The sequence below is a fragment of the Alnus glutinosa genome, chromosome 5, assembly GCF_958979055.1.
Source record: "Alnus glutinosa chromosome 5, dhAlnGlut1.1, whole genome shotgun sequence".
NCBI lineage: Eukaryota > Viridiplantae > Streptophyta > Magnoliopsida > Fagales > Betulaceae > Alnus > Alnus glutinosa.
The window spans coordinates 18,741,069-18,764,780 of record NC_084890.1 but is presented as its reverse complement, the minus strand read 5'-3'; the positions used below and the strand labels follow the sequence as shown (position 1 = coordinate 18,764,780).

At 39.2% G+C, this 23,712-nt stretch overlaps 1 pseudogene; it reads right to left on the bottom strand.

Annotated features, from left to right (window-relative positions):
• Positions 1 to 7,035: 7,035 nt before the first annotated feature.
• The window catches only part of LOC133869037 (uncharacterized), a 44,843-nt pseudogene continuing 28,166 nt past the window's right edge, over positions 7,036 to 23,712 (bottom strand).

Genomic DNA, 23,712 nt, shown 5'->3' with positions numbered 1-23,712 from the left:
ATTATTTCTTATCCCTAAAGTCGAAGGTGGTGAGAAATGTTTAATTGCATCAATTTAACTAATATCCTGAGTTTCTGATAGATGATATGATTTACTGCTCGGAATGATCCTTACCACATGTAAGAGGACTATTGATGCAGGACGAGACAAGAGTAATTAGGTTTTTAGTTTTATTTAAATTATTAATTTTATTTAAATTAAATTATGGGCTTGACCTACAATTTTAAGTTATTTATAATTCAATAATGAGCTTAGCCCAAAAGTCAATTACATTAGCTTAGGTTATTTGTTATTTAATAAAGGGCTTGGCCCTTGGCCCAAAGTTAGTCATATTAGGGTTTAATCTATGAGCCTATTTAAGCATAATGTTCTATTGTAATAGGTAGTTGATGATGAATGAAAAAACAGTTTTGTTTCTTGAGTTGTAACTCCTATTCTCTCTCTCTCTCTCTCTCTCTCTCTCTCTCTCACTCTCTCTCTCTCTCTCTCTCTCTCGGCTTTCTTCCTTCTTAATTTCTGCTTCTTCTTCCTCTTGATTTCTGCTTTATTTCTCTGATTAATCACCCTACATCAAATTGGTATCAGAGCATCAGAATCAATTGTTGTCTCAAACAATTGATGATCATCACGATCTGCCGCCAGTACTTGTTCTTCTTGGGTTTTTGTCCTCTTTGTTCAACCCAGAGTAGTCCAACACATTCCCTACCTTACCCTTTGTCACTTGCTATCCCTGCCATTCGTAACCCACAAGAAACCAAAACCAAAAAAACAAAAAAAAAAAAAAAAAAAAAAAAAAAGGAAAAAAGAAAAAAAGAGAGAGAGAAAGAAAGACAACCAACAATTATACCCAAGTCACCACCAGCAGACCCCCCCCCCCCCCCCCCCAAAAAAAAAAAAAAAAAAAAAAAACCACACCTTCGTTGAACTAACCCACCAAAACAGCACCCCATGAAGACCCAATCATTACCTTTAAATTTGCACAAATTTATTGTCTTTTGCCTCACCCAGACCCAATAACAATCCAAACATGAGTTATTGGCACATGGAGCTTTGGATAGTGGTCGATCTTACGGGTATTCTCAATACGGGGGCAAATATGTGTTAGATTTTTATGGCGGAAGGGATCCATATGCGTTCCAAGATTGGCTCGATGCATTGGAAGACTATCTTGAATGGATTGGTATATCTCCAAATCAAATGGTGCATTTCGTAAAGATGATGCTCAAGGGTGAAGCACGTATTTGGTGGCACAGTATTGAAGAATATCATCACCATCTTCGTCTACCTCCTATCTCTGATTGGGAAGTGATGAAAGTTAAATTGCAAGAGAAGTACGGGGCTACCCATCATACCCAGTACCCCCAACCGCAACAGTTTACCCAACATGAAGAGTTTTTGCTCCGTCAAATTGCAGACGGGTTATGCCACTACAACAATACTATGGACCTGTTAAAGCACAAGAGTCCGAGCGCTAAAGGTCTCTTATCTTCAACCGAAGATAAGAGATAACTTCTAAAGTTTGAATTGTAAAACAAACCGGTTAGACTTAGACTAGAACTCTAACCGGTTATATTTGTTTAGATCAGAATAGGTTTAAATTAAGCCTATCCTTTAGTGTTATCCTATCTCTATGTAAACTCTCCTAGATAGAAACCTTCTCTTTCTCAAACTCTTGTAATCAGGTTCTCTATATATACAAGTGCTAGCAACCAGTGAAGATTACGGTTGAAATACAATTCAGATAAATCTATTATGGTATCAGAGCCACTAAAAGACTAAACGTCTATCCTCTTTCTTTCTTCTCATTTCTCCTTCATTATTCAATGGCCGAATCTAGTGTTACAGTTGATTCCACCTCTGCTCAACCCGCTCCGATCTTCAATATTCCGCATATGAATCATTCGCCCTCAATCAAACTAGCCAAGGACAACTATATGGCCTGGAAGTTCCATCTTCTGGGGTATCTCCATGGTCAAGATGTTTATGGATTCATTGATGGCACGATTCCTGCTCCTACTCAACTGATTGTCAATCCCACTACTGCTCCTAGCTCTCCTGCTATGATTGCCAACCTGGATTACCTCTCTTGGTACCAAAAATACCAGCTTATCATCAGCGTTCTGGTCTCAACATTATCCGATTCTGAATCCCATGCTGTTGGCTGCACCACTTCTCGTGCACTATGGGAATCACTGGAGAAGATGTTTGCTTCCCAAGCTCATGCACACATCATGCAGGTGCATTTCCAGCTAGCTACCTTGAAGAAAGGTAATTCATCTATCACCGACTATTTTCATAAACTGAAAACTCTCAGTGATACCCTTGCTACCTATGGCCAACCCCTCAATGATTTTGAGGTTGTTTCCTTCCTGCTGGCCGGTCTTGGATCTGAGTTTGATCCCTTGGTTACCTCCGTAACTACTCGCATAGATCCCATCTCTCATGATGACATTTACGGCTTTCTCCTAGCTTATGAGATGCGACTTGAGCAGCAAATAGCCACCACGGATCTCTCCAATGCTACTGCTCATGTAATTGCACGCAACACTAGCCACTCTGGCCAGCGTGACTGCAGCTTCAATGCTGCCCGAGGTCGTGGTTTCCCCAATGGTCGTGGCTATGGTAGTACCTTCCCTGGTGGACGTGGTCCTTCCTCTGGCCAACGTGGCCGTGGCCAGCAGCTTCATGGCGCCAGTTCCTCCAGACCCATCTGCCAGATTTGCAACAAGCTTGGCCATTATGCCAGCACCTGCTACCAACGGCTTGATCAATCTTCTCAGAATGACTCTCAGTCACCACTGCAGGCTTTTTACTCCTCTCCCAGTCTACCTACTGATGATAGTTGGTACCCGGACTCAGGTGCTACTCACCACCTCACTCATGACTTGAACAATCTCACCATCTCCTCAGATGCATACACGGGTTCTGACCAGATTCGTGTGGGAAATGGTACAGGTTTGTCCATCAATCATATAGGTTCTGCACATATCTCTTGTCCACATCGTTCCTTTGTTCTTTAAAATTTACTTCATGTCCATTTTATATGCAAAAGTTTACTATCTGTCAGTAAATTTGCTCATGACAATTCTGTATTTTTTGAGTTTCATTCTTCTTTTTTTGTTATTAAGGACTGCCGAACCAAGTCCATCCTCCACCAGGGTCCTCTTAAGCATGGTCTATATCAGCTGCTGCCCTCCCTCACCAATTCCCCATCTCCTACTGCTCTTCTTGGTGAAAGGACCTCTGTTGAACAATGGCACAAACGCTTGGGCCATCCTGCTCTCCGCACTATGAAGCACGTGCTATCCAAGTTTTCCCTTCCAGTTTTATCCAATAAGTCGGCTGCTTCCTGTGCTTCCTGCCAGCAAGCAAAAGCTCATCAACTTCCTTTTTCGACATCTAATTCAATTTGCACTCGTCCTTTAGAACTTTTATTTTTTGATGTTTGGGGTCCTTCCCCCGTTGTTTCATCAAATGAAAATAAATATTATGTTACATTTATTGATGCTTTCAGCAAATTCTCTTGGTTATTTCCCATTCAATGCAAATCTGATGTCTTCTCAGTTTTCAATACATTTCTTCTTATGGTTGAACGCCCTTGATACCCACACCGCCAAACACCCCAATCCACCTGAATCAGCAATCTCAGCCATTCCAAGCCAAAAGGAAATCCCATCCGAAAATCCCGAACAGCCCACCCTCGTTCCACACCCACGGGTAGACACCCAAGACTTAAATCTTCCAACCATCATTCACAAACCCATCCGGACACGACAAGCCACTATCACACTGGAATTTTTGTCTCTGCCTCTTCCCAAATCACCACTGTTACCACCCAAAGACCCAAAACCCACCACCACCCAATGGCAAACCAAAAAATCCCTACCTTCCGTTAAACAACCCACCATCAAGAAAACAGCAAACCCAACCGCAGATCTACGTCTTTTCGCCACCACAGTGCCGCCGCCTATCCCTGTCAAATGCCACACCCAAGAGCGTCGTGGGGCCGCCGATCTCTGTCGGGCTGTCTTTCGTCTATGCTACCACAGACTCAGCATGTCCTCCCAACCAATTCACCCCCTATGAGTTGTTTCTGCTCTGCACCACCACCATATTCATAGCCATCGGCTCTGCTACTGTATTGCGAAAGAAACTCATAAGGATTTAAGAAGTTTCTATTGCGTGCGGCTTAAGGAGAAGGGAAAAGGCCGAGTCTTTTTAGGTTGGTTTCAACAGGCGAGGAACAAGGAGCTTATTTTTCATGATTGGTTTAGAAAGAAGAAAAAGAAGAAAATAAAGGTGGTCCAAGAGGCAAGTGGCTGTCAAAGAAGACAGAGGTACAAGGCTCCTGACCGTTCAGATGGTCCAAAAGGCAAGTATCTGGTCAAAAGCAACAACAGAACAAGTGGCAGCATGTTATTTTTTGTCAGAAGCAAAGAGCATCAATCAAAGGAGAAAAAGACATGGTCAGCCGGTCAACGAATTATTTCACATGCTTTGAGTTGCAGGATGCTTCCAGGTTTTCACAAAAGCAAGAACAAACAAAAGACAATTCCTATTGGGCCTCTTACAACAATGTTCATTATTTCTCATCCCATATTCAATAGAAAGTTCAGGAATCAAAGGGAAAGCCCGTCTCAGAGTTAACAAATTGGTATTGGTCTTAAGCATTCTCATATACACTCGAGGACGAGTTCTTTTCGAAGAAGGGGAGAATGATGCAGGACGAGAGAAGAATAATTAGGTCTTTAGTTTTATTTAAATTATTAGTTTTATTTGAATTAAATTATGGGCTTGACCCAAAGTTTTAAGTTATTTGTAATTAAATAATGAGTTTAGCCCAAAAGTCAGTCACATTAGCTTAGGTTATTTGTTATTTAATAATGGGCTTGGCTCTTGGCCCAAAGTTAGTTACATTAGGGTTATGGTTAAAGTTTAATCTATGAGCCTATTTAAGCATAATGTTCTATTGTAATAAGTAGTTGATGATGAATGAAAAAACAATTTTTTTTTTTTCTTGAGGTGTGACTCCTATTTTCTCTCTCTTTCGGGTTTCTTCCTTCTTTCCTTCTTAATTTTGCTTCTTCTTCATCTTGAATTCTTACTTTATTTCTCCGATTAATCACCCTACATCAACTATCAGTAAACTCCTTAAAATCCACATACAATAGATTCTCCTTCCCTTCCCTAAACCAAGAGAAAGCTACGGTGCTACCTAAGATTTAGGGAAAGCACTTTAGCTTCTTTTATCCTTAGTTTTTTTTTTTTTTTTTTGAAAAAAAAGGCTTTCTCTTCTCTCTCTCTTTTCCCTAACATTGATGTGAAATAGTATTTTAGGGAAAGGATAAGGGAAGTTATTGTGTCGTGTAAATGAATAGGAAAGCATAAAGCAGCTTGATTCCATAATTTTAAGCAAAATCTAAGGAAAGCTACTGAGATTCGTCTAAGATGTTCGGGAGTATCTCCACTCCCAACTTGAGATAAGATCTCAATTATCTTAGCTATTCTTATCTAAGTGCAAATCTGGTGAAGTAGGATAATCGCCTAAAAATGAGTAAGGTTTTTAGAAGTTGAACAAAAAGATTGCATCAAGAATCTTGAAAATACTAAAAATTCCATGACTTCTAATAGATCCCAGCTAATAAACACTAAGAACGACAAAAGAATAGTTTTCCAATTCCCTTGTGCCATTGTGTCGTTTTTCTTTGAATACAATACTTATCTCATCCAAAAAGAAAAAAGAAACAAAGAATAGTTTTTCAATTGCCTTGGATTCTACAGAACCAATCTAACAAAAGCACATCTTTTTAAATATCTCTCAACCATATAGTTTCCCAATGCTATTCTGGATATTATGATGTTCTAAAAGGATTTATCTCTTAAAGAATTGAGAAAAACGGGAATATTTATTATCGAACCAGTTCGTCTGTCTGTAAAAAATGATGGAAATTTTATTATATATCAAACCATAGGTATTTCATTGGTTCATAAGAGTAAGCACCAAATTAATCAAAGATACCTAGAAAAAAGCTATGGCTATGTTTATAAAAATAAGAATAATTTTTCTGAATCCATTGCACTCCATCAAAAAATGACTGGAAATAGAGACAAAAATCATTATGATTTGCTTGTTCTTGAAAATATTTTATTTATATTCAAATTTCACTAGTAAAATCTAAATATTTTGTCTTAGCCCTTCGTATCCTAAGTTTATTTGATTCAAAAGTATATTAAAATAAATAAGAACTTATCAAAACTTCTTATTGGCTAAATCTTAACAATGAACAACATACATCCTTGGAACTTGTCGATATTCTTGATCAGTTGATCATAAAGCAAAAAAAAATCAAGGCCCTCGATGTGACCTCATTATGATATTTCAACCTACTTATACCTCTGTGAACTTGATTCATTCCAGCATATAAGTCTTAAAATAGGTCATCATATATATAGTTGATACTCAGTCGTTATATATATATATCTTCTTCTCTACAAACCTTTTGGTCACTCATCTTAGAAAAAAATATAGCTTTTGTGATCAATCTCTTTATCCTAAATAGTTAATCCTGTAAAACTATAGTACACACTTCACTCTGGATCTTCTTCTTTTTTTTTTTAATTTTTTAATTTTTCTTTTTATGACAAAGAACCCCTATGAGTCAGGGCCATTTCGTGTACTCACCCCTATCAGGTAAACTTTGAACCTATGCAAAGCACTGTCTCCACACGGATCGGTTAATACTCCGGCTTTACTGGTGGGTTGGCACCCTCCACACTTCTTAATCACTACTACTAGAATTAAACTTACCAAAATGAGAATGAACCTGCAGATTCTATATTATTGGCCATATATAAATCTCCAGCACATATAGACCTTATTTGTACTTTTCTCTAGTAAATGTCTGATGTGATCCAGTTAGGGTGTCACCTTTAAAAATGTAGAACTCATTCTTTAAAATAATCGATGTTGGAAGTTCAGTATTTAACTTCAACATAAGAATAACTTAGTTCCATATTAGGTAACAAAATCAAGGGTTAGCACGAGGCCAAACCTGCTCTTGTCCACTTCTTGAAATCCTTGTGCAAGATGTCAACTATTTTGAGATCAGACACATCATACATTTTGTACTTCACTGCAAATGATATAATTTGTTTCTCTGGTAAGCTGTAGAAGATATGAGAAAAAAAAAATCCATAAAAGTCCATACAGATTGCAGAGGAGAATGAACATACATATGTGGTAGAGACCATTGCATCCAAAGCGACCGGCACCACTGATTAATAGTGTAGCCATGTACTTATCTTTTGAGGTACATTGGGGGTTGGTTAGATTTCCAGTATCTATGAGGATGCCGGCTAACTACAAGCAAATAGGAAGACCAGAAAAGAATAAAAAAAAAAAAAAATTTGGCAATGGAAGGCAAACAGGTATATACCAAAAACTGAAATCAAAGATATTGATAAGGGAAAATATGCTTCAAGGAGGTAAAATCAATTAACTGAGACATTTATTATGTACAAAATCTCTTGGTCCCAGGGTTTTATATAGGTGCTGCATAAGTACAAAGTCTACAACATGAGGGAAGTTAAGGGAAGAGCAAATATCGGTAGTTGCTTCAAGGAATACCTAATTGAAACAAAATATGTCCTAGATAACGTAGAATATATCAAAAAAAGGAAAAACAGAAAAAAACAGAAAAATCAGAAGTTAAGTTATTAAAAGATAATATAGTATGAAGGAAAACTAAAAAAAAAAAAATTGGAAACTTCATAGATAAGTGACACCAAGTACCAAAAGCCTACTGAATCCTTGCCCAGTCAAAATCTCAGGGGCAGTCAGTGCAAACTTCTCAGCAATAAGTGTAGAGCATGAGCAATCCTGTACATAAATAAAGGGAGCACCATAAGATAGAATTAAAATAATAACTATAGAGTTGGAATGAATGATAGCCTGCAGACATCCATACATATACATGTGTTTATGTGTAAAACGTTTCTTTGTAATAACAATTATTCTTCGTGTCATCCCAAGACTAGTTATTATTATTAAGTGAGGTCAAAGTTGAATTTTTATCAATATATTCAATCAATTTGATATGACGGTGGAATGATCGCAGCCATTGATCTTGATTAATCAGAAATCATCAGAATGTATTTAGAGTATTATTATATCACGGAGTCATCAGCGCAAGCACACAACAGTTTCTCATGTTATATGTCTAGAAAAGGTGGTTGAATTCCCAACAGTTTCCACCGAAACAAAATTTAAAGACATTTCATGCTTACACGTATGCGAGGATGTACATATATGTATACAAACATTTGTTTGCATGAATTTGATTGTCAAAGGAAGAAATCATTTCGAAAGAGAAAAGAGAAGAGCATCAGAAAACCTCGATCCTCGATTACCTCAACCATAAATTTACGTCTTTTTAATAATAATCAAGAAATAAATACACAGAAAAGGTCTTAGTTCTTCCACATAGAACTATTTGCATGGATGGGTGCTCTCTACCCCAATTGTTATCCCATTAAGTAAGATATTCTCACTTTCAGAATTGATGCTTTATTTCTCTTGGAACAAATTGCCAATAATGGGGATTGCAAAAGGTTATTAGTTTTCCAATGGAAGAAGATTTTGGAAGACAACCTTTATGCGTCCACCGCCGTAGCACAATCGCCAGAAGACTCACCACTACATCAAAACGCTGCAATATCTTTAAAGAACAACACAAATCTTTCTGCTGAGTCTCCTCAACCCTATACTGTTATGTGCACGCTTGTCTGAAACTGAAATGTCTAGAGAGTTCGCGTGGTTTTCAACAGAAGACATGTGGAGTCAATTTAACTTACCATGAGACACGTGTTGACAGCTGGGTGCCATCTTATGTTACTTAAAGTGCTCGTGTGTGTTTCTTTATTTACCGTTTTATGTTTGTGTTCTGTTATTTTGTGTTCTGCATGAACTGTTATTTCCCTAAAAGAATGCTGCAATTTGCCATCTTCTCCTAAAGAAGTGGAACCTGGTTACAGCAGGTGGTTTAGTGGTGTTAGTGGGTATGTGTGTGCACAGCAATAGGTGGGCTGTTATGCACGTTTGTTTAATTTATGGAATATTTCTGTTGTAATTTGGCTAGTATTTAACTAGCAGAGGAGATCAATGAAAGTTATCAGAAGAATTTCAAAGTAAAAAAAGAGGTTTGGCCCCTCGAAGAGTCAATCTATCAAGTTCTTTCTATCTTTTACATACCTCACAAATCAGGCCCGTAACATATACAATCTTCTATCGTGCAACGACTAACTGATAGAGAAGAGAAAATTGTTGATCGGCAAAGTAATGCCATGGCCCAGGCGCGGTCGGCAAAGACCCACATACGCGAAACTCTTCAGACTACCCAAAGAGTTTTCACCATGGCTCTGCGATGGCAACAAATGCAAACAAAAAAAAATCTGTTGGTGCGACATGCACGAGCGCGCAACAGACACGAAATGGGTCGGTCATGATGACTGGAGTTTTAACAACAATAGGCCGAAAATTGGCTAATTAATGGTAGGGCGAAAATGAGGGCCAACTTGGGCCGAAAATAGGCCAACTATTGGCATAAAATGAACCTGGGTCATCAAACAAGACTAACAATGACTTAAAAAATGGGGCTGAATGGGCCGCATGGTCCAAATATAGGCCACTTTAGAGCATTTTGTTTTTAAAATTTTTCAACCAAAATGTTCTTTTTTTCCCCGGTTTTCCTTTATTTTTATTTTTTTTCTCCAACAGAATCGACAAGAAAGCAACCAACGTTGCCAAGAACACAAACGGAAAACTGACAACCTGAAAATACAGCAGCAGAACACAAACAGAAAACCAAACCATTAAGGTCGGTTTTCTGTCCAAAATCTCCCAAAACACCCTTATGCTTATTGTCGTCACCACCACCACCACCTGAAATTCGGTTTGTGCCCTCTGTGCACTTTAGTCGTACGGCACCACCAATTCCACAACCTCCACCAAATCTAGATATAGCAAAATCCCAATCCTAGGGTTTCTCTGTTTTGGAATGACACTCGGGCAGGCTACTAAGGCAATGCTGGTTCCTGAAGTGCTAGGGTTTGAGAGCATCGTCTTGGCCCTAGTTTGCGTTGTTTGACTCATGATTCGCCGCAAATGGAGGGATGCGGCGGCGAAGGAGGAGATCATGAGGCTGACCGCCATGGCCGAGGTCGAAGCCAGCCACCGTCTAGTACACGTCCATGCCGGTGCTCTCAGTGCAAGGCTATTCAATACTGTTATGCAAGTGCCAGATTATGCATAGGAGATAAGGTCACAAAGATGAATGTTGTCTTTCAATTGCTGCCATGCAGTTTCAAGATAATGGTGACTTCAGTGGGAAAGCAATTTTGAAAAGAGTCTGAAGTTTATAGGCTGCAGGACAGATTTTGGAAACATCTGAGAATTAAGTTCTGGGCTTGTGAGAATGAAGCCTAGTGCATGTGCAAAATGGAGCCTTGTTGAGATGCGTGTAGCGTGGGTTGGAGGAACGGATTTATACTTAGAGAAACAAATCGGAGATGCAAGATGACAATGGGTCCATGGGAGAATAATAACGGTAGGCCAAAAAAATGGACTCTTTATATTGTTTTGTTATTTGATATCATGTGAAAATCAGAGACAAAATGATGAGAGGAAAAAAAAAAATTCCACTCTGTTGGGAAATCCTATTCCAAGTCGAATTGGGATAGTAATCACAATCTAGGTCTAATAAGGACTCTTTGAAGAATCTGGTCAACAGTCCAACTCCTAGTAGAATAGAGATAGGATTCCCAAACCAAATCAAACATCAGGCACTTCTAGTTTAAGTGGGAGTAGTAAACTCAATTCAAGTTTGACTCTACATCTTTGCCTATAAATAGGCACATATCCAGGTATAAATGACAGATTGATTATTTTATGTATTAAGCATACTTTTCTCTCAGAAGCTAATTTATGCATCGGAGCTAGACCCTCGTAAATGTCTCTTAATTTTAGTTGTTTTTGTAGTATTCTTGGAAAGCGTGAAGAACATCAAAGAACGTGCAGTTCACATCGTACTGAAAATTGTTCCAACAGTTTGGTGCCGTTTGTAGGAAAGATTATTCATTTCTCATACAAAAAAAGATCCGTCATGGTCATGAACACACATTCTGGAAGCCAGATCAACCAGCAGGCCAGAGTCCAGCCGGAGCTGGTTATTCAGCCCCATCCAAATCCAGGAGTTCAAAACAATTCACAGCCTCCACCGTTCCCTCCCCCAGGCGGTGGAGGCCAAGCTCACACAGCAGTGCTCGTAGCCAGATCGAAGCCTTAACACAGCAGAATGCAGAGTTGTTGCAAAAAATTCCGGGACAATCCCATCCCGAGGTGAACCGGGATGAGCATGAAGAGGAAGAGCGTAACAGCTATACCAACGGCCACGATATTCGGAAGGAGGAACATCGGGAGGACAATCACCAAGAAGATGGTTCCTGAGAGGATAATCACCGGGAACAAAGGAGCGAAAGGGTCGACATTCATGGAAACCGACAAGAAGATGCAGGAGATTTGAGCAAAATTATTGTTGAGTTGGAGAGAAGGGCACACGTACATGGAGATTGAAAGGAAGGACAAAAGCAAATCCATAGTGGTGGACAAGCTCCTAATGAGTACAGGCTCACCCTTCACCATACGAGGAGCAAACTACCGTTTACCCAAGAAATTCAAGGTACCTCAAATCCTGAGTTATGCTAGAGACGGGGATCCTCTTGATCACTTGGAGAATCTTCGAGCTCATCTACATCTTCATGGGACACCTGATGAAGTGGCGTGCCGGGCCTTCCCTCTTACTCTTTCGGGGAATGCTCAAGATTGGTTTAGGAAGCTGCCCCCAAATTTTGTAGATAAATTCAAGTAGTTGTCCAAGATATTCATGATGGAGTTTCTGGCATTCCGAACATAGAAGAAGCCCTTAGGATACTTGTTAACATTGCATTAGCACAGCAATGAAACTCTCACAGAGTTTATGGCTCGTTTCAACCGAGAGAAGATAATGGTTAAAAATCCAACCAAGGATATGGTCTTCGCTGCCATCTATCAAGGAATTTCACCCGATGAGCCTTTGATGAAGAAGTTGGCTTGGACGCAACAGAGTACCTTGCAGGGCCTGATGGATAAGGTAGAAGAATTCATTAATCAGGAAGAGATGCTAAAGGCTATGGCCAGTTCTAAGCGTAGAGAACTGAGGTAACAGGAGATTATGGCTTAGTTTAGGTAGTGAGGACCATCGGGAGTTCTGGGCGAGACTTTTATTTTTCACATTTATGTTTGCAAAGAACTAGGTTATTATTTTTTAACTCAAATTAATTATAATAAAGACAGAAGATTCCCCAAATTTTGGAAATATATATATATATATATATTTAGAATAAAAGAATAAAGCTGACTTAAGCATTGGAGTGTTCCCGGTCTAAAAATCAGGAACTCATTGATGTCACTTCTTTTACAGGAATGAGGCAGGGAGAAAACCTTATGAAAAACAAGGAGACTGGAGCCTAGCCCAGAGGATGGGAGAAAACCCTAAGGTAAATCTAGGGAGACAACCCTTCAGAGAAAACAAGCATGGGAGAAAACCCTAAGGTAAATCTAGAGAGACAACCTTGTAGAGAAAACAATCATGAGAGAAATTCCTAAAGCAAATCCAGGGAGAAAACCCTGCAGAGAAAACAAGGAAGGGAGACGACCCTCGGTTTTCAGTTAACCCTCAGTTTTTAGGTCTCAGGTTACAAATTTACAAGTACAAAAGAGCTACTCCGAAGCCAAGGAGACAACCGTGTAGAGAAAACAAGGAAGGGAGACAACTCTAGGTTATCTGTAACCCCCGGGTTTCCAGGTTAGCAGGTTTTCAGGAGGCATAAGCCATCCCTGGAGATAGGGAGAAAACCGTAAGAAAAAACCAAGAAGGCATGGAGGATCGAATTTAACCCTCGGGTTTTGTAATTTCCAGGTTTCAGGTTTTTACTAGGGAGCACCACCAAGGAATTCGACGATAAGAGGTAGGTCGGTATCTATAAGGATAGAAAGGCATGTCTCAGGTGTATCACACTCCTGGTGTCCCCATGAAGTGTAACAGTTAAACCTGAGACATTCGAAGGTAGGAAGCTAAAGATTGTTCAAGCCTCAAAACAAGCCAAGGCTCGGATTTCCCGAGACAAAATTCCTATTATCCAAGCATGCTTTGGATAAAAGAATTGGGGGGTAACTGTTGGGAAATACTATTCCAAGTCGAATTGGGGTAATAGTTCCAATCCAGGTCCAGCAAGGACTCTTTAAAGAATATGGTCAACAGTTCAACTCCTAATTGAATGGGGATGAGACTCATAGACCAAATCAAATATTAGGCACTCTTAGTTTAAGTAGGAATAGTAAACCCAATTCAGGTTTGACTCAACGTCTTTACCTATAAATAGACACATACCCCAAGTATAAACAACAGACTGGATATTTTATGTATTGAGTATACTTTTATCTCAGAATCTAATTTAGGCATCAGAGTGAGACCCTTGAAAAGATCTCTTAATTTTAGTTGTTTTGCAGTATTCTTGGGGAGCGTAAAGAACATCGAAGAACATGTTGTTCACATCGTACCAGAAACTATCCCAACACACGTCATCGAAAACTGATGTTAGCCTAGTTTCGATACCATAAAGAAATTCATAATCCAACAGACAATTAAACATAAAGCGGAATAAAGAGAGAAATTGAGACGAGACTTGACGGGTGGTTCGGTGTTAGACACCTACGTCCACTATTTGCTCTTATTTCTTGATGATCTTCAAAATACAAATGATCTCTATTTATAGGGCAAAGGTGGTAGGTGAATACAATACAAATAAGGAAATCAATGACAAGGATTTGATTATCAATCACATCGATTTCATTGTAATCACAAGTATATGGAAATATATTCCAACACTTTTGGAATGGGGGAAACAATTGAGTTCTAGAACTTTCACTCATTCTCTTTTTCTTTTTCTTTTCTCAAGTGGAGGTGGGTGGTGCAAAGATGTTATCAGCTCAATTATCTCTGATTTCTAGATAGGCTATTATTTTCCAAACCCTAAATCTCTCTCTTTCTTCTGGAATCTAAAATTTTAGAGCATCATTTTGGTATCAAAGCATCAAGTTGTGATTAATTCTCCCTGGTGTGTCAAAAATCTGCAAAGGTTGAAGCTGAGTTTTTTCCTTCATCTCTAATTCGAATTATTCTTGACGAATCAGATCTCTGTTTTACTTTGTTTGAAACAGAGCACTACTTGAATCAGATCTCTGGTTTCCTTCGTTCAAAACAGAACACTACTTTCTTGAATCAATTCTTTGTTCACCTTTGTTTAAAATGAAGTATTACTTGCTATCGTTTATGGCCCAAAGAGTACAAGCTTGAAGTGGTAGAGGACGAGGAAATGCAGTGAATCTTGACAATGGAGCAAATTTAACTCAACCTATGGGTCGGAATAATGTTCAGCAACAAAATCAGCCTCAAAGAAATGAGATGGATCAATTGAGAAGGAAAATAGCTACCTTGACGGAGATAGTACAACGTCTACAACCTTCTAGTGAGGATTGATGATTCCAATGATGCCCAAACCTACTTTGAGAATCATTTTGAAGTTCCTCAAAGGGGCAAGCCTGTTGTTGAGAGGTATAAGCATAAATAAGAGCATAATATCAAGGTCGAGCTTCCGTAATTTCAATGAAGTCTCAATCCCAATAAATTTGTTGTTGGTTGAACACTCTCAAAAGAATATTTGACTACTATGAAGTTTCCAAGGAGAAGAAGGTAAATTGATGTCTATTAGACACCAAAGGAAGGGCCTCCGCATGGTAGCAACAAGTGCCAATGAATTGACAAAGGAGAGGCAAAGGAAAAATTAAAGATTGCTGCAAAGTAAAGAAAAATCTCAAGGAGCAATTTCTTCCTTTCAACTATACACAAACTTTGTACAAGAATTTGCACAATCTCAAGCGATTTGCAAGTCTGGAGTACACCAAAGGATTCTATCAACTTATAGCAAGGGTTGATTTAAATAAAAGTGAAGAACAAATGGTAGCAAGGTATCTTAGTGGCTTAAAGCCCTCTATTCAAGATATCATTGGGTTGCATTCATTGTGGACAGTTTCAAAGGCTTATAATCGAGTTTTGCTGGTGGAAAAAACAACAAAATCGAGGTGTCTCAAGGTCTGGACAGCAGCTTCAGGACAACTCCAGAGCTGGACAGTAGTACCAAAGCTATTCTACGGCTGGTAGTTCCTCATATGTTGGGAAAGGTAGCAAAGTTGGGGATGGACAGCAAGCAAGAACTGATAAGTTTTCTGTGCCTTCTTCCAATCAGTTCAATCCAAAGTGTGTGGGTGCTGGAAAACAGTCTCAAGGAGGAAGCTTCAAGTATTTTAAGTGTGGTGAACCTGTCGTTAGGGTAGTAATCGAGTTGCGCCGAGCTGAGTATTGAATGTTCAAGCAAAGTTCATTTAATTTTTTTTTTTTTTTTTTTTTCAAATGCAAGCCAAGCTTAAGCTTATGACCGAGTTAGATAATATGTTCAAGCTCAATTCATTTATTCTTCTAATAAGTTCGTGGTTGTTCACGAGTTACTCAGAAGACCCACCTTTCTCGATAATGATGTGAGTAGCACGTGGAGGTACGTGTCGCACGAGATGGAGATAGAGAGGCGCTTTTTCGTGGAGGCTAAACATTTTGTCTTATCGGTGTTGGAAGGGAGTCGGTGGCTCATCTGGAGGGAAGGAGGAGGGGTTTTGTTGATTAGTGATGTTGGGTGCCTACTGTATCTACTGGTTGGTTTCGATGATGGAGGTTGTGCTGCGAAACCTGGAAGACAAGGATTTTGTTAAATTATTCCGGGAGGATTCGAAGGTCCTTATGGTTCAGAGAGGTGGAAATAGGAACGGACGATTTTTGGAGTTGGCAGTTTATGCATAGGGAGGCCGAAAAAGGGCTTATTTTGTTCCCAGAAGGGCTTGAAGGGCGGGAATGGAGTCGCATTGCCGGCGAGTTGAGCAAAGTGTCGTCTTGTTTTAAAGCCAAGACTGGTTCTTCGTCGTCTGGTTCACCGCCGACGGTAGTGCTATCGCAAATTTGTGCTCTTGCGATGGAAGAGGCTTCGAGCAAGTTTTCTAACACTCAGTAGGGGTCCTCTGTGCGAGGTAACGTGAAGTGTACTGATGGTTTTGTGCTCTTTGATCTCGACAATTGTAACTTTACAAATGAAAGGGATGGAAAAGTTTAAGCCGATGATGGGCGTGGAGAAGGGATGAAGATGACATGGGAGGCCCACCTCCATTTAGTGAAAATTGAGGTGGATAGGGTACTACGGATGCTTCTAGATAGGGGCGAAAACTCGATTATGGTTATCGATTATTGGTTAAAACTGGCAACTGTAACTAGGGTAGCTGGCTAGCTAAGATTGCCAACTGGCTCCGGTAACTAAGTAACCGATTAACCAAATATTTAATAACCGACGATTACTGGTTGGTACCCGGTTATCCGCACCGAATAGGTTTTTCAAGAATCTTTTGGACTTATTTTAAAATTTTTAAAAATAAAAAGTAAAAGAACGAGCCACACAATCCGGTCTCAGTACCATCAAATTTATTGCGAGTTTCTTGACATTGAGTACAGAGCTTCTTAATTGTGTAGTGCCATAGCAGATGGCATGCAATGAGAAATATGTGTTTTTTTTTTTTTTCATGGGAAATCCAATAAAGTGTAACAAAATTATGAGATTTTTATATGACAAAAGAAATGAGAAACACTTTTGGAAGGAGATGGTGGTGAAATGTGGAAAAGCTCAAGTTACACGTTGTGTCAGTGGTTGAAAAAAGAAAAGTTAAACGTTGGATTTAACGACAAGAATTAAACATATGCATGTTGAAGTACCAAAAGAACAGCTAATAGAATCATAGAAAGAAAAAGTATGCTGATATTCCACACTCTGGCGAAGAAGATCACGAGGTTGCCAGATCTGGACTAGAAAAATAGAAAAGAACTAAAGAAATGAAGAAGAACGGAAGAAACAATAAGGCTGACGGTTGAGAGTGAGAGTGAGGCGTAGGGGAAAGAAAACTAGAAAAGTGTAAAAGTAAAACCCTAAGTTTAATTTTATTAATTTTTTAAATAAATAAATATTTTATATATATACCCGCTTACCAGTTAAAACCGAGCATATATAATCTCCAAAACCGATAACTGCTCCGGTAGAGCCGGATACCGGTTATTTCTATTCGAGTACAAAATCGATTGGACGGTTACCGATTACCGGTTACCGGCCGGTTATAACCGGTTAGCTTTACACCCCTACTTCTGGAAGGGTTGGAGGTGTTGGGCTGCATTGATTTTGGGTTGACTCGTAGGCCCACCTTAGTTAGGTGGGATTTAGGGAGAACTTGAGCCTAGTCTCTTTTTAAATCTAAACCCAAACCCTCTTCGGGTTTGGGTTTTGTGGCAAAGCCCGCACACGGATTGAATGATGACATGGATAGGAGGGAGCTGTGGGATGAGTTATCTGGGTTAATGAGCTGGTGGAAGATGCCATGGTGTATTGGGGGAGATTTTAATGTGGTTCGATTTCCAAGCCAGAGATCAGGTGTTTCTGGCTATTCTACAGCAATGGAGGAGTTTTCAAAATTTATATTCATGTAGAGTTTGGTGGATCTTCCGCTTGAAGGTGGTCAGTTTACTTGGTCGAATAATCAAAAAGATCAAACATGGTCTAGAATTGAAGATTCTTAATATCTCCGGAGTGGAAGAACATTTTCTAGAGGTGATACAGAGGCAATTGCCAAGACTTTTGTCAGATCACTTTCCCTTGTTGTTGGACTGTGGGGCGCCTAGAGGAGGGAACAGGTATTTTAAATTTGAAAACATGTGGTTGAAATCTGATGGTTATGTTAATCAAGTTAAAACTTGGTGGATGTCCTATGGCAAACGGATCCTCTCCATGTCAACTGAAATGGAGAGAATCTGTTTCCTGTCCTAAGTCTTATGGATTACTAAGTTACGTTTTGGCTAGTAAGTTGAAAGCTTTGAAGGCGGATTTGAAGAAATGGAATGAGGAACTGTTTGGTGATGTAGGGAAGAAGAAGAAAAAGAATGAATTGTTGGCGGGTATTCGAGAGCTGGATATAATTGCAGAGTGCCATTGCTTAGTGGAGGAGGAAAGGGTAAAGAAGAGAGATATGTCGAAGGAGTTGGAGAAAACTCTCTTTTTTTAGGAACTGGAGACAGAAATCACAAGCTTTGTGGTTGAAGGAGGGGGACAAGAACACAAAAAAAATTCACAGGGTAGCCAATTTACATCGTAAATTCAATCATGTGGACTCTTTGAATATAAATGGTGCTATGTCCAAGAATCCTATGTAGATGAAGAAGCACATGGTACATTGTTACAATAAACTGTATTTTGAGCAGTGTTCTTAGAGACCAAGGGTGGATGGTCTATCTTTCCTATCCATTGATACGGATGAGAGTACATGGTTAGAAAGAGAGTTTGAGGAGAAGGAGGTGTGGGATGTGGTAAGGGATTGAATGGAGATAAGGCGCCGGGTCTGGACGGCTTCACAATGGTTTTCTTTCAGAAGTGTTGGGAAATACTGAAAAAGGATCTGATGGTTGTGTTTGCGGAATTCCATAATAAAGGACAGTTTGAGAAGAGTCTTACTGCCACTTTTGTCTCTTTGATTCCTAAAAAGACTTGTGCTGTGGATGTTAAAGATTTTTGCCCTATTAGTTTGGTGGTAGGGGGGGTGTATAAGATTATTTCCAAGGTTTATTGGGCAAGATTCTCTCCAACACACATAATGCATTCATTGGAGGTCGACAAATTTTGGATTCAGTGCTTATTGCTAATAAATGTTTGGATAGTCAACTTCAATCGGGGGAATCTGGGGTGCTGTGCAAGCTGGATCTGAAGAAGGCATATGATCATGTCAATTGGGAATTATTGCTCTATTTGCTTCAGGGTTGTGGTCTTGGGGAGAAATGGAGGGCTTGGATAGAATATTGTATTTCTACTATGAGATTTTCTATACATGTGAATGGCACCCCGTCTGGCTTTTTTAATAGTTCTCATAGGTTACGACAAGGGTTGCGACGGGGCACCATGACTTCAAGATGATTCTTTTACAAGAGGGTTCATTTTCAAACGAAATCAATTATGTATTTCTGAGGGTAGTTTGAGATTGAAGATTATAAAAGAGCTGCATAATGAGGGTCATATGGGGCGTGACAAGACATTCAAGTTAGCGGCAGGCCAATTTTATTGTCCAAGTATGCGGAAGGAGGTCGCAGGGTTTGTGGAGAGGTACAACTACTAATGCTGATTTGTACATGCCACTTCAAATTTTGGAGCAACCATATAGTAATGTGAGCATGGATTTTGTGTTGGGGTTAACAAGGACACAACAAGGTAATGATTCCATCTTTGTTGTGGTTGATTGGTTTTCTAAGGCCATCTCCAGCAGAAGCTTCATTTTAACCAAAAAGTCAAATTTGACTATTTTTATCACTTTTTCTTCGTCCAACAGAATGGTCATTTTAATTTTTTTCTTAACTTCATCAACAGTGAATAGCCACTACTGGCTATTCACTGTTCATCGGTTAAGTTATTTTATATTATATTTTTTTCTTTCTCTCACCATCTCCCCACTTCAACCTCTCTCTCGCTCGCTCACTTCTCATCTGCAATCCCTCTCTTTCAATCCCGCATGTCCCCCACTTCCCCGCTTAGGGTTCGACGAAGAAGGAAGGAGAAGAATTGGAGAGAAGGAGATCTGAGAAAGGTGGGTCGACCGAGGAGAGGCGCCGATTGTCGGCGAGCAGAGGTGCCGATTTCCGTCGAGGAGAGGCGCCGATTTCCGTCGAGCAGAGGCACCTATTTTGGGCAGAGGAGCCGATTTCCGTCGAGTAGAGGCGCCGATTGCAGGTCGCGGGTCATCGTCCAACGGTTGAAGGGTGATTTCCAGCGAAAGGAGATTTTCTGTGGATTCTTCCTTAGTTGGCCGATTTGGTGTGTTCTCTGTAGTGGCGTTAGTAATTTCGGTTGTGTGTGTGTTGGCTGTGTTGTGAACTTCCGGCCATGTGTGTGTGTGTGTGAATCTCTTGTTGGATTTGTGAATTTGAGTTTGATAAATTCTGGAGATAATCGGTGTTTGTTGTTGTTTTGGCCTGAAGTTAATTGGGTGTGGAATTCTAGTGAACCCATCGGCGAGGAGGAGTGACCAGAGAGTGTTTTGGCCGGAAGTTGATTGGGTGTGGAATTCTGGTGAACCCACCAGTGAGGAGGAGTGACCGGAGAGAGAGAGAGAGAGAGAGGGAGGGAGGAGGGAGAGAAAGAAAATAAAACAATAAAAAAATATTAAAAAATATTATTTAAATAAAATAAAGTGTGGAATAGAGATTATTGTTGGAGTGATTTTAAGAAAACCAGTGGTTAAAGTAGAGATTGAGGCTTTTTGGATAGTTATTTTAACTCTAACTGCTGGAGATGGCCTAAGATGACTCACTTGTTGCTTACCAAAAAACTTCAGATGTTGTGAATGTAGCTCAATCGTATTTCCGAGAGGTTTGACAACTTTGTGAAGTGCTGTCATCTATAGTTTCTGATCGAGATGCTTAGTTCCTTAGCCACTTTTGGAGGTGCTTGGGAAAGTTGTCTAACACCAAGCTTGAAGTTAGTAATGCCTATCGCCATCAAACCGATGGGCAAATAGAGGTGGTAAATCAATCTTTGGGAGGTTTGCTTAGGAGCTTGGTGGGTGATCATCTAAAATATAGGATCATAAGCTGTTTCAAGCTGAGTTTGCCTATAATAGGTCTACCAATCATAATACTGGCTTTAGTTTGTTCTTTATTATCTACGAAACTAATCCTCATGCACCATTGGATTTAGCACCTATTCCTGATTTGAAGCGGGTGAATACTAAGGCTGAAGATCTTTGCTCAAATTCAAGAAGTTCACAAAGCTACAATTCAAAATTTACAAGACACTGTGGCTAAATACAAGACAAATACTAATAAGAAGTGGCATGCTGTAGAATTTGACGAAGGAGATTTAGTATGGGCTGTTTTGACTAAGGAGAGGTTTCCAATTTGGGGGGGGGGGGGGGGGGAGAGGGGAAGATTGGACCATTGGAGATGATTGAGAAGATTAATCTCATTTGAAGCTTACAAGCCACATCAAAACGTCCGACGTGTTCAATATCATCTTGTGAAGACAGCGTCGTCCGAACGAGGTCTAAGGCTAGTCTGAATGAGCCTTTAGGGTGAGCTCAACTTGAGGACATTTTTTTTTTTTTGTCAGATGGGAAGTATGATGCAAGGCATTTTCTATAATGTTTTTGTGTTGTTTTGGGCTGCCTTTTGCTGAAGTAACCAGGATGTAAGGTAGTATAGCCTATTATTAGTTGTAGAAGAGTATAAGTAACAGAATTCAAACTCATGTAATCAGTTTCTCAATTGTAACATAATTTCATTACCAATAACAAAGCATAGGCCCAATTATCTCTGATTTCTAGACAGGCTATTCTTCTCCAAATTCCAAATCTCTCTCTTTCTTCTGGAATCTGAAACTTTTAAGCATCAGTTGACTTCCCCCCCCGCCCCCCCGCCCCCCCCCCCCCCCCCCCCCCCCCCCCCCCCCAGAATACCACATTAGGCTACAACTTATTCCTAATTCCAGCAATCGGATCCCACAAAAATTTAAAATAATATCCAGTGTAAAGCTCATCCGCTACACAAAAAATAAATAGAATTTCTAATTACACTAAACGAGATAACCCATAAGATCATGAGATTCACTTTATTTGACTTATGAGAATGGGTGACACAATTATATCAAACTACTAAGCTAACCATCTAATCTAAGCAGCAGTATCTCAAATCATCCAGCAAGAGGAAAGTCAAACGATATCTCTGAAAACCTAAAAAGATAATATCAGTGTTTCTATTTTGGTGCCACGAATAAAGTTTAATTGCAAATAGATAACTAACGACTAAAAGCAAGAGATGCATACTCTAGATTACAACATTATACCTGTCCCACAGTAACAGTCTCAACCCAAGGATATGCGGACTCACCCTGCAAAAGAGATAAAACGTCATGAAGGTATACTCTCATTCCCAAGATGTTTGGAGATATCAAGCTAAACCAAGAAAGTCAACCACACTGAAGCAATTAAGTACACCTTTCTGCAACTGAAGATTTCAACTACCGCCTCCTTTAATGCCTGTTTCAGGAACACACTAACAAATATACTTCATTTCCAATGGTTAAGAGTAAAAGTACAGCTAGATTTTCTAATAAAATGTTACCTCTTGTTTAATTGAAAGCTTGTTGCTGTTCACTAGAACTAGCTTAAGACTCCCAAATATGTCATAATATGACAGGTCAATCTGGTCAATATTTGAGAATTCAGGAATAACAAAATTTCAGTTGGACAGGTAGGCTAGAATTGAAAACAATAATTTCAGGACCTTACCTTCAATGGCAAGAAAAAGGAAAAATAAATGATATCCAGAATGAGTTAACTGCATTATTTTCACTTGAAAGAATCTGATAAAACTTCAGGATCATTAGTTTTTTCTTTTTCTTTTTCTTTTTTTTTTTTGGGGGGGGGGGGGCTTGAGGGGTTGAGGCAGCAAATGGATCAATTTACAAGGTACACAAAAATGCATGAAAGGTTATATCTAACTGCTTCCCAATTGAGAATTTAGAAAATAGAACACACCTCATCTACAAAAATTAAGGATGACTGATCAATTTGACATGATTCAATCAACCATCTTATTTCAGCATGAGAAGTTAGCTCTGCCCTCTTCATGTTGATGACAGGCACAGTGCACAACTGGTTGCTCTTGCATGTTTCATTCAAGTAGAAGGCGTACATGATGGTTGAAGCAACTAATCCAACATCTGTAAATAGTCAGATTATGTTAAGTTGGACTAACAAGACTTTTTACAATTTGTTTGCATACTGGTTGCGTATCGCAATGTATCCATAATAAGGACCATACACCGCATATATTCTTGATTTCGCTTCTTTTAATTTCCTTTAATTTTGATAATCTTTTCCTTTTAAAGTAATAGGCAGGATAAATTTTCCCTTTCCTTCAGTCAGTATATGATATAAAGAACCTTAACGTTGCCTTGTGACTGAAAAATCTCAGTAATGTATCAAGCTCGCTAATATCAGGTACAGAATTAAGGAACGCATAATACACAAGATTTGTATATTTAAGTAGTAAAAGTAAACATGCGCGCAGTAAAATATATAATTACTATCCCATCTATTTACTAGTTTCCTTTAATGCTGAAAATTGTATTTGTATATATCAAAAGAAAATCAGTTGCTATTACCGGAATTCCCTACAAATTAACAAAGGTTAGGCTGACTATTAAAACACTACATGCAACACCATCTGCAGATATAAGGTTATCAAGATCAGGATATTCACTGATGCCCAAAGCAAAGAAGGCTCCCTAGTCTATTTTATCCAGTTCATTAGTACTCTATATTATTATGTTATGCTTTATATTATTATGTTTTAGTATTTTAAAAAGGTCTTGTGACTAGCATGTGGCTTTTAATGAAGTTGGATGGTTAAGAACTTAAGATTTATTTTTTTTATGAAA